This window comes from Condylura cristata, unplaced genomic scaffold, assembly GCF_000260355.1.
Source record: "Condylura cristata isolate star-nosed mole 26May11 unplaced genomic scaffold, ConCri1.0 scaffold00004, whole genome shotgun sequence".
Taxonomy (NCBI): domain Eukaryota; kingdom Metazoa; phylum Chordata; class Mammalia; order Eulipotyphla; family Talpidae; genus Condylura; species Condylura cristata.
The window spans coordinates 65,579,146-65,593,109 of record NW_004567105.1 but is presented as its reverse complement, the minus strand read 5'-3'; positions in this window follow the sequence as shown (position 1 = coordinate 65,593,109).

The window sequence follows — 13,964 nt, the reverse complement described above, 5'->3', positions numbered from 1 at the left end:
CCCTCAGGGCTGCCATTTGGGATTCTTCCCTTTCTCTTCTCTCATTCATTTTAGTCATCCAGCTGAATGATTTGTCCTCTGAAATCTTGCTGAGTTAATTTCAGGTGAACTTCTTTTATTAAATAAATTTTAGGTCTTGCTGGTTAAAATTTATCAAATATAAAACTTTTTTTAAAAAGATTTATTTATTTATGCCTACAGAACTGGGGTCCAGGCCAGAGTTGTGGTGGGTGAGAGGGTTCACCAGAGACAGAGTGGGGAGCAGAACAGGCAGATTGACAAAGAAGACTGCTGAGGGGAGCAGCGGGTGAGACAGGAGAGGTCTGCCGCGCCATGTGAGTCAGCTCCCTGGCCAGGGATCGAATTCATGCCGCTGTGGCTTTGGAGAGCTTCATAGCGCGGTGGAGTTTTTTTTGTTTTTTTTTTTATAACAGTTTATTTTTACATCATTTTGTACATTTTTTTCCCATCTCAATTGTAATCCCCATGGGTTTCCCATCACCAAGTCGCCTGTGTGCCACCACCATAATCCTGTGCACTTCCCTCCCCCCATCCCCCGTTTTGATCCCATTCCCCACTCCACCCTGCAAAATGTCTCTGGTATATGGTTGTTCATTATTTTTGTTATTTTCTCATCTGGTCCATTATACTCCTACATAGCATAGTATAGCGCAATATTTTAACTTCTTGTGCCACCAGGAGAGCCCGTATCCAGTGTAAAGATTTTAATCTACTTTCCATCAGAATTTATCATCCAAATGATTCTTAGTTAGCTAAATGAAACAGAATAGACAGTCCCCACTCCTACAGAGAAAGCATGAATTAGAAACTAGAGCCTTTAGATTTTCTTCTAAGTTTGTAACTTGGAAATATTTGCTTCTTCTTCCCTGAGGGGCCCTCCCCAGGTTTAATAGTTGTCTTGTTTTTGCAACAGTGGTCCAGGGGGTTCCTGTTAAACCGATTTCTAGAGCTAGCATCTAGTGTTTTAGCAACAACATTCACCTCGGTCTTTTCAACATAAATGATATGCCAACTGAGCTTGCTTCTTCTGTTTCTCCTCACTGAGCAGGTGGGTAAGATATATATCACACAAGATTTTTGACATAAATCATTTTAACTAAAATGAATTAGTAAGCTTCTTAACATGGAAGCGGGGACATACAGTTCCAGGTGCTGGATGTATTTTTATCTTTCACCTAATTCGATTTTATTCTGAATTAGAAACAAATGTTTGATGGAGCCAATGTATCACTTCTTTGCCCCTTAGAACCATGTTAGTTAGGGTACTGGCAAATAATAAATCATCATTAAAAAAAAAAAGCGTCATCTGATTAAAGAGTGACTCAGAGTGCTTTGGAGGGACTTGAAATCATCTCCTCGTCATGGAGAGCATTCCCCATGGTGTTCCTTTAGCTGCTCAGTTTTCAGTGGATTTACAATAAACTGATCTGCAGGTGTGGGGGTAAATGGGGTGAGCGTTCCTTCAGGTGCCTTCTTTTCACTGTGTCCAGACCAGGGGACCAGGGTTCGGGGCAGGTGCCAACCGAGGGGCCAGGTGTGGGCCTTTGCCCTCAGCCCAGGTGTGCTGTGGGGGCCATCCTTGGGTTCTCTGCGGGAGGCGCTGGGCTCAGGCCTGGGTGTCCCCTGGCCGCAGGGCTCGCGGGCGGCTCTGACTCATGGCCCTGGAGGACCCCTGAGCCAGAAACCTGTCTGTGTCCTCACCGCTGCTCTCACTGACAAATGTGAGCAAATCAAGCTGAAATTGTTGAAAATGGAAACTTTATAACTGTGATTAAACCTAGATAAATCAACTTAAGTACATCCTGATTAGCTAGGCCTGTCCAAAGAATCAGAAACAATAGGATAGAGAGGTAGATATAGAATCTATTTCTGTCTATCTGCCTATGCTGATTGCTAGAGCTAACATTTAAGTTTAAATAAATAAAAAAAAAAAACAGAAACATTTACCTTTCTGCCTTTTGGTCATGCTATAAATGATTTTAAGAGCTACTAGCTCATTCTGCTTCCCCTCAGTCAGTATGTATATGGTGTGAGTGTATAAATATAAATTCAGTTTATTATAAGAATGATTATGGAGGCTGGCAAGTCCCAAGATCCTTAGCCAACGAGCTGGAAAGCCAGGAGAAATCAGTGGTGTAATTCCAGTCCACAGACCAGCAGGCTTGCAACCCAGGAAGGGCCCGTGTTTCAGTTCAAGTCCAAAGGCAAGGAAAAGCTGCTGCCAGCTTTTTCATGGGAGAATGCGCCTTTTCCTTCTCCTCAGACCTTCATCACAGATTGAAGAAGACCCCCCCACTTCAGGTAGGACCTTCTACTCCATCTATCAAGTTAAATATTAATCTCATCCAAAAACACCCTCAGAAACACTGAGAATACTGTTTGACCGAACGTGTACCCCACGGCCTAGGAAGTAGACTCCTAAAATTAGCCGCTGCAAACCTTGGCGAGCTAAGTTGGTCAGCTCTAAGAGTGGTTGCCCTGCCCGCAGGCTTCGGGGCTCTGCTCTGAGCACCCAGCACAGCCCCAGCAGGCCTGGAACCCCTGGCTGGGGGCTCAGTCAAGGGGCTCCTCCTCCCGTTGTAACACAGGGGTCCTTGGAGCTTAAATCCAGTGGAGTTATTTCCTGACCTAACTGAAGTTTAACTCCTTCATTGTTGATTTTCCCTTTTCCAGGAATTTCAGCTAGGGTATGAGATTTATAAAAATAATGTATCTGAGTGTTAAAACTTAAAACTATACCAAAATAAACCAATGCAGAGTAACACTGTTTACTTGTATAATTCTCTAAAAAATTAATCAAGAAGTAAAAAAGAATCCACCCGTGGGGACATATGATAGATGGAGTAAAGTAGGTTGCCCTCCCTAAAGTGGGGGGCTCCATATTCCGGCTGTTCTGTTCCTTCTTCCATCAGCATACGCCCATCAGTCTTTCAGAAGTGTTTTGACATCTAACCACTGACGAACCTTCTCTCACATCCCCTTGCTGGCTTTGGGTGGTTTCCTGTGTGCCTGTGACACCCTCTTGCCCAGAGGCTGGCTGTTCTCTGATTGCTCCCATGGTAGTGATGGGCTTCGTGTGACATGTTTGTGAAAATGAATGTGTGGATTGAGGGAGGGACACCCCGGGACCTCCATAAGCACTCAGGTTAGGACTCACACCGGTTACCCCTTTCTGCTTGGGCTGCCCTATAACAAAAATACTTGGAAAACACTGAAGCTCTTTAGGAAGTTTGGTGGAACTTTCTGTGTCCATCAAAATGTCTCAGTTAGAAAAAAAGCGAGGAAGAAAAATTAAAATGTCTTTGCAGACTTTTAGCAGAGTGACCTCTGCTGAAAAACAGTTACTGTTAGATCACAAAAATAACTGGCTTTTCTGCGTCATTTACAACATGAGTTTACGGACACTTTCCATTTAGTATTTGTCTCAATTTCTTGATGATTGTTGAGTTTCGTATTCTAACTGATTTCTTCTTCTTCTCTTTTTGTACATATACACATTTATCTGCTTTTCTTTAGATAATGAGGATTTTTGTAGTGTGGGTGTGGTTTTGCCTTGGCTTCCAGGAATCTGTTGTCTTGGGTCTTCATTGAGTAGCTGTTCTGTTCTTTGTCCACGCCTGCCTCCCTCCCTTTTATACAGTATGGGTTCTTCCTCTTTTAGACTCATTCTGATGGTTGTTGAGACCTTAGTGGACATCATGGGATTGAAAAGGAAAGAAGTGAACGTCGGCTCATGGCCTGTCCTGAGGGTACAGTGGAAGGCCCACCTGGCCCATATTTCAGACTGAGTGGTCTCTGTCCCTACCCCCAAGGGAGAGGGTGTAGCTACCCAGAGCTGGGCCTCAAGCACTTTGCTTGACCTCCAGGGAGCCCTCTAGTCCCAGATCTGGTTTCTTTTTCCCTAAATGGGCATGACCAGGAGAACCTCAGGCTTGTCGCTGGTCCTCTGTATGGGCTTTTTGGTTCAGTGCCTACAGCAGTGGTACCTGGAAGGGGTTCAATACATAGTGACTCGTTTTATTCATGGCTTAGTTTCCTGATTTTATATTCACCCAACTCAGCCTGCCCCGGGAGGCCACGGGGTTCTCACTTTGTACATTCTCAGAGGCCAGCAGACATTCTGTTTCAGAGGACTATCTCAGAGAACTTCTATTTTCAGTTTCCTGTCCCTCCTTGCCTTCCTTCCTCTCTTCTGGATTGCCTTTCCTCACTTAGTTCCCCTCCTCCCTCCAACCTGTTTCTCCTCCTCCCTCTTCCTGTCTCTGTCTCCCCTTCTGTCCCTTTTTTCACCCTCTTCCTTGTCCCTTACATGCACTTTCCTTCCCCCCTCCTGTTCTTCCTCTTGTTTTCCTATGCCTTCCCCCGCTAAAAACAATGGAAAAAGGTTTGCAACCAAGGTAAGCCAAAGCTGGCATAGACTTTGAAGCTTTGCAACATGTAGTTGGAACTTCTTAGGTAAAGACAACAGGTTAAAGCTATTGGGGCGCAAAGGAAACTGTCCTGTATCCCTCCTGGCTCTTCTAGGCTGGCAAATAACCAAACAAATACCAAACAGATTGATGAGAGAAAAAAGCCAAGATTGATAACATCCTGACTACCTGCTGTATACGTGGGAGAGGCCCAGCAGGGCTTTCGACCTCCTAAATGGCCTAGCTGAGACCAGGGAGGTTGGGGGAAGAAAGGTGAGCAGGTAAGGGAGTTTACTGGGCGAGCAGCGGTGTGCAGACTAAAGTTCTGCCTTCTCCCAGTGAGAAGATATCAAGCAATAAGCTCTCACTGGGGCTCATCCCAACACAGAGTTGCTAGATAAATATGAAAAGCAGCTTTCACTGAGCTTCAGAGCCCCTCCTGGGGAAAAAAACCTTTTTCCAAAAAGAAATCTTGGGGTGGCAGACTTTTGTTTCCCATGGCTTCTGGGTCCCCAGCCCCTCTTAGGTCGCCTGGCATGCTCTTTGTGGTACGGAGGGGACTTCTGGTGCTCGTTCGGATACTCTGGGTGCAGCAGGAGCGATAGTGAAGGTGAACCTGCAGGTGCATGGACGGTGAGGGCCAGCTGGGGCCGCTCACCAGTTGAGGCGCGGCGTGGAGCTCGGCGGGAAGGGCGGGGCCTGAGGCAAAGCAGGGAAGCCTGCGGCTCTGAGGCTCTCGCCTCTTGGGGCTGGCGCAGAGAGGTAGCAGCGCAGTGAGCCACCACACAGGACCAACCTCCCGCCCGGCAGGCAGTTCAGGCTGTCTTAAGTGCGGGTTTGCACCCCATGGCTCATGTTACTGCAGCTGGGTTTCTCCTTGTCTCAGGGGGGCTCAGTGGTGACTAGACACGGGCTAGGCCAGGAAGTCTGGTGCTGCCCCCTCCTCCTCTTTGCGGGAGGCTGAGGGAGGGGGCCGCCCCGGTGCGGAGGCAGCGCCACCTAGTGGGCGAAGCCCTGGCCGCAGGCGTGGCCGCTGCCCTGGGTTAGAGAGAGAAGTCCAGGCCTGGAGAGCTTGGCAGGAAAGGCTGCCGGTGGTCGGAAGAGGTAGCAACCCCCCACCCTTCTCCCGCCGCCACCCACCCAACTTTACTTTCTTCTGCCCTCATCTGCTTCTTGCAGGCGTCCATGCCACACGCTGTCTGCAAGCCAGGGTGTTACAGCAGCCGCGCGCTTCTTCCTGAGACACTCGGCGGATCGCGGTGGTGTTCTCATTGCAGTCCCACGCTTGAATGTGATTCCTCTGTCAGAGGTTACACTCCACGTGGTTTTAAGTTGGCTGTGTACGAGGTTTTGCTGGAGAAAGGCAGGGCAAGCCGCGGTGGCTTCTTGAACATTCATTCCTCGCTTGTTGCGGGAGGTCACCCAGGATGGCTGGGGCTTCAGTTCAGGTCTGCTCCATCTGCCTCACGTTTGGGAATTTGAACCCAAGGGGCAGAGACCATCTCGGGCCATGCAGTTCTCTCCGCAGAGGGTGGGAGCTCAAGCCCGGCGCGCTCTGCTTGCACACACAGTGAGCAAGCACGGTCCTGCCAGGGACCGAAGCAGGTTGTGGGATGTGGCAGAATGTCAGGTTGCAAAATGAAATATTGAGAAGCGCAGGGAGGGTGGGGAGTGAAGCAAAGGTTGTGAACAAAATGAACAGCCTGGATTTAAGAGGACTCCCTGGTGACGGGTGCGCCGTGCATGGCCGAGGCTACCTCCAGGTGACCTCTCTTCATTCTCTAAGCCTCCCTGGGTGTTGCCGAGGCTCTGGCTCGGGTTGGCTCATTTTCCCCCGAAGGGCTAGAGAGAAAGTACTTTAGGTTTGCAGGTTACTAGGTTTCTGTCACAACCACTCAATTCTGCTGTTGTAGCTGAAAGCAGCCATGACAATACCTAAAGGAATGGGCGTGGCCACGTCCCAATAAAATATTTTCTTGTGGCCCTACCTGGTGGCCCAGCGGGTTAAAGCACTGCACTGTGGAGCTGGCCGCTGGCGCCTCAGTGCAAGTTCAATCCCCGGCCCCAGAGGTGACCCACATGCGCAGCAGACCTCTGCTGTCTCGCCCCCTCCCCTCCCCCCCCACAGTGTACTTTGTCAGTCTGCCTGTTCTGCTCCCCACTCTGTCTCTGGTGAAGCCTCTCACCGCCCCTGCACCTCTGGCCTGTACTCCAGTTCTTTTTTTGAAGATTTATTTATGCATACAGAACTGGGGCACAGTCCAGAGGTGCAGGGGAGCAAGAAGATTCACCAGAGACAGAATAGGGAGAAAAACAGGCAGAGCAACTAAGTACACTGCTGAGGGGAGGAGCGGGTGGGTCAGGAGAGGTCTGCAGTTCCATGTGGGATTAAATTTGCACTGAAGCAGCTGTGGCTAGCTTGCAGCGCTGTGTCCTAACCCGTTGCTCCCCTGGGGTATTCATACATACCCCATTTCTGAATGAATAAATAAATCCTTAAAAAATGTTTATTCGGTGGCGCAACAGGTTAAAGCACAGCAAGCACAGCACTATGAAGCTCTCCAAAGCCGCTGCAGCGCAAGTTCCATCCCTTGCCAGGGTGCTGATCCACATGGCGCGGCAGACCTCTCCTGACCCGCCCGCTGCTCCCCTCAGTAGTGTACTTCGTCGATCTGCCTGTTCTGCTCCCCACTCTGTCTCTGGTGAATCCTCTCACCCACCCCCAAACCTCTGGCCTGTACTCCAGTTCTGTAAGCATAAATAAATAATTTTTTTTCAAAAAAAGTATATTTATAAAACAAAACAAAGAAAAATGCAGGTGGGGGGCTAGACTTCCCTGTGGACTGCAGTTGACCTAGACTATCAAGGCCTGATCTATATCAGGACATCAAAATGAACAATAAGAGAGAAACAGCCCTTTTTAGTTGGGAAACCAAAAACAATTCAAAGGGCAATTGGTGAGTCCGCGCCCTCTCAGCATTGTTAAACCGTAAATAGTTGCTTTGTATCTTCGAATTCTCAGCACAGCCAAAGCTTTTTGTTTCTAGACATGGTTGGTTATTTTGCTGAACACACTTTCAGCTTCCAGTAGAAATATTGGTGAAGGAAGAACCTCCCGGAGCTTCCCAAAGTTGATGTAGAAGGCAACTTACCCTTCAAATGGATTCAGGTTTATTTTCTATAAAGTGTTTCTCTTACCCAGAGATTTGGTGATGTATCCAGGAACAGAAGGTGCCCTTTTTTTTAATAGCATAACCGGGGTATAGGCAGAGTTGCATGGGGTGAGAGTCTTCACTAGAGTGGGGAGCAGAACAGGCGAACTTGACGAAGTACACTGCTGAGGGGAGCAGTGGGCGGGTCAGGAGAGGTCTGCCGCGCCATGTTGGTCAGCTCAGGGGCAGGCAGGGATCGAACTCAGGGCACAGCAGTGACAGCACTGAATCTTAACCTCTAGGCCACCAGGGAGGCCTCCCATGGCCATGTTCTATGCGGGTGTGACTGCTTCCTCCATATGTAATTCACACATCACATGGTTCCCACATAGAAATCTGATGGAGTTTTCTTTGTATTTCCACAGGGTTGTGCAGTCATCACTGTAACCGTTTTTAGAACATTTGTCACCCCACCCCCCAAACTCTCCATTCTCATTGTCTGTGATCCCCTCTCTTCCCACAGTCTGTTCCCATCTCCCCTGTGCGGCTAATATAAACTTCCAGAGTGACCTCTTGGTTTCTGCTGCCTCTGACAGGCCCAGCGCTGGTGTGGAGAGCATAGCAAGGGGTCTTGTCAGTCAGGGAGCCGCTGAAGTGCAAGCCTCACACACACTCCAGGTTTGTGTGTTGTGACGGTGTCATCTGATGAGATCCTACCACATTTTCCCTTTGTTTTTGCTTGATGTGGCTCCATTTATATTCTGTTTAAGAGGTCCCCTATAATTTTCTGCATGGCAGATTGATATCTATATTGGTTTGAAACAAGGCACAAGAAACATGAAGTCATTCTCAGGCTTTGTCTCACTTCTGTTTAACTGTCTATTGTAAACCATGGCAATATTTTTTAGATGAGTCTGAAATCTTTTAATATCCAGATGATCTCATTTGATGTTTTGAAAAAGTAGCCATTGTTCATTTATAGACAGAATTTCCTGTTCAGGAAATACTGTAGATTAACAATAAAGTAGTTGGCTACTCTGAATGGTAGAGGTGCAGGTATAATGGGTTTGCAATGTTTTTTCCTAATAATAAAGTTTTCCTGATTTGGGACTTCACTGTCTCAGGCGTACACCTCAGTGCCAGTGGGTGTCCCCCGCTCACCAGGAAGAGCCGACTCCAGGGAGGACAGGTGGAAGGATGTGGGCGTGAACCCCCCCGCTGCTCAGGCTGCTTCAGCAGCGCGAAGTGTCTAACTGTTGGGTAGAAATATTTCTGGAAAATAGAAAGTGTATATAGAGTTAACAGTATGAAAAGTGGAAGCTTCATCCCTCCGATTAGAGCAACAAACCCAAGAACTGGGGAGCGGGTAGAATACACAAGTTACCTATTTTTTGCTATGGAAAATGTATATAGACTTACATCTTACTTTAAAGGTAACTGCACTTGTCAGTAAGGATTAGGCTTAGCTGCACGGGACGTCCTTTACAAGACAGGGTGTATTTTTTCTCTCTCGCATAAGGGAAGTTCAGAGGGAGACTTTTCTTGCTGGTGCAGCCCACCTGTCTCCACCTGTTCTTCATTTCTCTCATACTCTCATACTAGTTGTGGTTTCACCCTTTTTTTTTTTTAAAGATTTATTTATTTGTTCATACAGAACTGGGGTACAAGCCAGGGGTGCAGGGGCAGTGAGAGGATTCACTAGAGACAGAGTGGGGAGCAGAACAGGCAGATCGACAAAGTTCATTGCTGAGGGGAGCAGTGGGAGAGACAGGAGAGGTCTGCTGTGCCATGTGGGTCACCGCTGGGGCTGGGGATTAAACTCGCACTGACGTAGCTGTGGCGCCACCAGGGAGGCCCCTGTGGTTTCATCCTCCACGTTACCTAATGAAGGCTGCTGACACTCCAACCATCATGTCCACTCACCAGGCTGTAGGGCAGCAGCCTTTGGGAACTGCTCTTAGTTCTCATTGTCTAGAACTTACCTGCTTGGTCACACCTTGCTGCAGGGGAGACTGAGAAGTGTAGACTTCCCCAGGGACTCAGGGTTTTGATATGACTGGATAGTGGGAAGCCACCAGAGGTACCTGCTGTGACTTCTGGACCTGAATTGAAAATGGGACATGAACCTTTAAAAGCAGTGTTCCTCACCTTTCACATCATGATCCGCACAGGAAATTGGTGTTTACATAGCTTCAGGGGTGAATGGTGATGGTCACTCACTCCCAGCTCTGTTGGGGAAACTCTGTCCTAATGTCTAAATTCTGGAGTCTGGGCACAAATTCTACAAAACAGAAGACAGCCAAGTCACAAAGCCTCAAGAAAGTGAAACCACCAGGAGGCAGCAGAGAATAAGCTGTCACATCTGATTCGGCGTCCTGATGACAGAGTCTCAGACAGGGTTGAAAAGTCAGGCTTTGGCTACATGCACATATAGGGTCCCAAAGTACTCAGGGCATCTTGGTGGTGGCCAGGGCGTTGGCCTCCGCATCCATGTTTGTGCTTGGCCAGCTCTGTGATGGGGTCCAAGTCCCCAACCTCTCCCTGCCTTGTTTTCTCCTTCTGTGTAGAAGCAGTGGCCAGTGTGTACTCTGAGGCTGTGGGGAGGATTACCTGAGTTAGGGGTCTAAATGCCGATAGTAGCACTGGTGAGTGCCTGCTGCTGTTGGAAGAAGTGCAGCTGCAGCCCCGCGTGACTCCTTCAAGTTCAGCAGAACCCAGGTGGCTCATAGGGATGCGGTTAAGAACAGGCCCCAGAAGGGCTGAGGTAAGCAGTGCTGGGTATTAGTAACTTCCAGTGGGGAAAGCCATCCAAGGCATGACAGGAAGAGCTATAGGAAGAGTGATGGACCCATGTGACTTTACAGAGCAAAATTAAACTTCATCCAGGCATTCTTGCTGTAACATGATCTATTTGTTCTTGAAAAAAACTCGTGTTCTGCAGAAGCAGATCCTGCCTGATAGCAGGTTCTGTGATTAGCACAGTAGCAAAAAGTGGACATGGGGCCCAGGATCTGGGGTGGGGGAGGGGGCCACAGAGGCAGCTCTGCAGAGGAGAGGGCCCCTGTGGCCCCCCGGCTCAAGGAGGGTAAGCACAGAAGGTTATGCAGCCCCTGTGAGCTGAGAGCCAGGCCAGCCTGGCGGGGGAGGCCATGTGTGGTTTCCCCTGAATTCCTTCACAAGGGCTGAAAAGGCTTCTGCCTGTGCAGCACCCAGCTAAGGGTACCCCTCCCTGTTGAAGGTTGTACAAGTTCTCACTGTCAGACTCCCTGTGCCTAGGAAAATCTGGGCATCAGTGTTGCTGCCCCATGGACACCGCCTCCCCTCTTAACCAGGCATATGAGATGGTATGATATGGCATGACATGGCATGACATGACATGCTATGAAATGATATAGACAGGTGACATGATGTATGATAAGGTGAGTATGAGTGTGTCAGGGAAATGTAAAAAATGAGCAAGGATGCAAGGTATGTGACAAGCTGTGGAAAATAATCCCAGTGCCTTTGACAAGGAGGTACTATGAAGCTTCTCTCCAGATCAGTAATAAACTCCCTCGGCTAATAAAAAAGGAAAAAGGCCATGTATGATCAATCAGTCATAGACCTACAAATAGGTGTGTGAAAAGGTGTTGGAATAGTATCAAGAAATAAATGCAGGTAACACATACAGATTTTATTGGTAATAAAAATAAGCTTATATGAATATAAAAGCGGCAAAATTTGTGGCAACCGATTCCCCAGAAGTAGTCAGATGCCCCCTGGAGGGCACTGTGAGAATTACCGCTTTATGACAGAAAAAACTGGGTCAGTAGCCAGTCCAGGGTCAGATCATGTGATGTTGTCTTTTGTTGTCCAGACTCGGCCTCTTGCCTTTTACAGGTGGGGTGTGAGCTCTGCCATTTGCCCACCAGGTGTTGGGTCCAGGGAAGTTTTTAGAGTAGAAGAGCAAAAAGGAGGCCTCCGCTTGTGCATTTTTATGACCAGGCGATGACACTTTGTGAACACTCCAGGCTTCCTGTGGATGTTCACTGGAGGGCCCGGCCCGCTCTAGAGGGTCTGTGTCCCAGCATCAGAGGTACCTGTGAAGAGCCCCGTGCTTCCTCCTCTTGTACTGCCGAGCAGCCTCAAAGGCCTGTCTTGCCAATGGAACTGCAGTCCCAGGGGAGACAGCATCACCTGATCAGTGATTGCAAATTGGGATCAGTGGGAAATGCCTGGGGCGGGGTGGGGGGGAGTCAAAAAAGAGGGTAACTGTGGGGCCTGCTTTGGCCAGGTTGTCTCAGAAAGTGACCCAAAGAAAAGTCTCTGGGATCTGCAGGCAGAGGGATGGTTGGTACACGGAAGAAGGGAAAAGTCTTCCAGGTAGAAGAGCGAAAACCCCGAGGCTGGAAGGAGCAGCACGCATTTCAAGACAGAAGAGCGGCCTGGGGGAGGCACAGAGTCCAGGGGCGTTGCAGGGTGAGCAGTGCGGGCGCACGTGTCTCGTCTGTGCAAGGTTGTTTGAGGGAAGGGGAGGGTGGCCGGGGGGCGTGGCGAGAGGCTGGGCGGGGGCTTTTTGCTGTAATTCCAGTGTGCGGCACAGACTGGGCAGGGGCTAGGCTTGAATTTCTTCTGGAAACAGCAGCAGCAAGAGGCAGTTTCAAAGGAGTCAGCGAAGGGGGTGGAATGGGACCTGATGTTTTTTCTTCTTCACTCTGTCTCATGGAGAAAGAATGAAGAGTGAAAATGTTGATGACGTGGGTGATTGAGAATGATCCAGAACTCAAGAAATGCTGCTTTAAAAATGTGTAAATCCTCCACCTTTCCCTGCATCAGTACTGTTGAGAAAGGGGAGGATCCGGGAGCAGAGGGGAGGGGGAAGAAGAGAGAAAGGGAGAGACACTGATTTTTTTTTTTTTAAATTGAAGTAGCATTGGTTTACAACACTGTGTCCCCAGGTGAGATGCAAAGTATCCGACTGTACAGGTCACTGGTGAAAGTGGGGGAGTCAGCGTTGTTTTCCCAGGCACGCTCCTTCAGGGCTGTAGGCTCGCGGGCGCGCGGATGGCCTTATCACTGCTGGTGCGGTTTTGTAACTCAGCTTACTTTATATGCCTACCCAACTCTAAGTAGTAACCAAAACAAGTCACTCCAGCTGGAAACACTTAATTTTTTTTTAAAAAAGTATTTGACTTCAAGGGGTCCTGGATTTCAAAGCCCCTTCTTGCCACTGCATCCCCAGTAGAAGCAGCCCCCCTCTCCACGGAGTATGGCCAGAATCACTCCCACCCCCAGCCCTGACTCTGAAGGATACATTTGTTTGAACTAGGAAGCTCTAGTGTATTTATTTCTCTTACCATCATTCAAGCAATAATGGAATTTCAAGAAAAGTGTTAGATACTATTGTAATGCTGCTCCAGCCACTTCTTAGTAATACATAACTTGAAAAACAGTCTCATGAGTGGAAATACATGATGGTGTCATCATATAGAGCAATTTTTGTAAGTTGATGTAATTTGGATTCCACAGAATGGAGCCTACTTACAAAACACAATGCATGTACAATTTTTGCATAATTATCGTCAATCCAAAATGCCTCTCCCCCACTTAGGTTTACAAGTATTTACCCCTCCATTCTGTTTAATTCCATCCAGGGCATCTGTAATCTTGTTTCTTCTGCCCAGTCTTTCCTGAATGCAGCCTCTTCTCCCCCCTCCATCACTCTACTGAACCTTCTCACCACCCCACCCTAAGCCCTTGCAGTCTGCCCACACACCAGTGGGAATAACTTGGTTTGGTCCCCGAGTCAGCTCATGTGGTTTAGCAGAGGAGAGGGGCTTAAGGGAGCTCAGAACCTTCCTGCTGTACAGTGCCTGGGTGCTGTGGCCTTTCTTCCTTCATTTTTCACTCTCTCCCCCTCCCGACAGCTACACCAGCTACCTCAGACCTTTCTTTGCATTTACTGTTCTCTCTTCTTGGAACACCCTCCCCTCAGACCCTCATTCCAGTTTTCTGCAAAAATAACCCTACTCCAGAAATGAACAAATAATTGACCTGTATGGTTTTATAATCTTCGTTTCAGTTGATGAGTTACTTAGAAACAGCCTTTTTGCTAAAGGTAAAGGTTGTGTTTGGTGATGCAATGAACATCTTTGAAAAAAATTCTCGAAGATAGAACTGTTATCCTGTAGAAATGTACAGAAAGAATGTATAGCTATTTATGCACCCCCATTTATATTTAATAACCTTTGTTGTTTTGATTTCAGATCGCCCACATAATTGAGCATGGGTGTGATCATTGTTCAAGCAAGGACACTTAAACAAAATCTTTATTGAGGTATAATTTACATACCATGAAACCCACCCATTGTATGTGAGCCATTCAGTGATTGTTTAGCATATT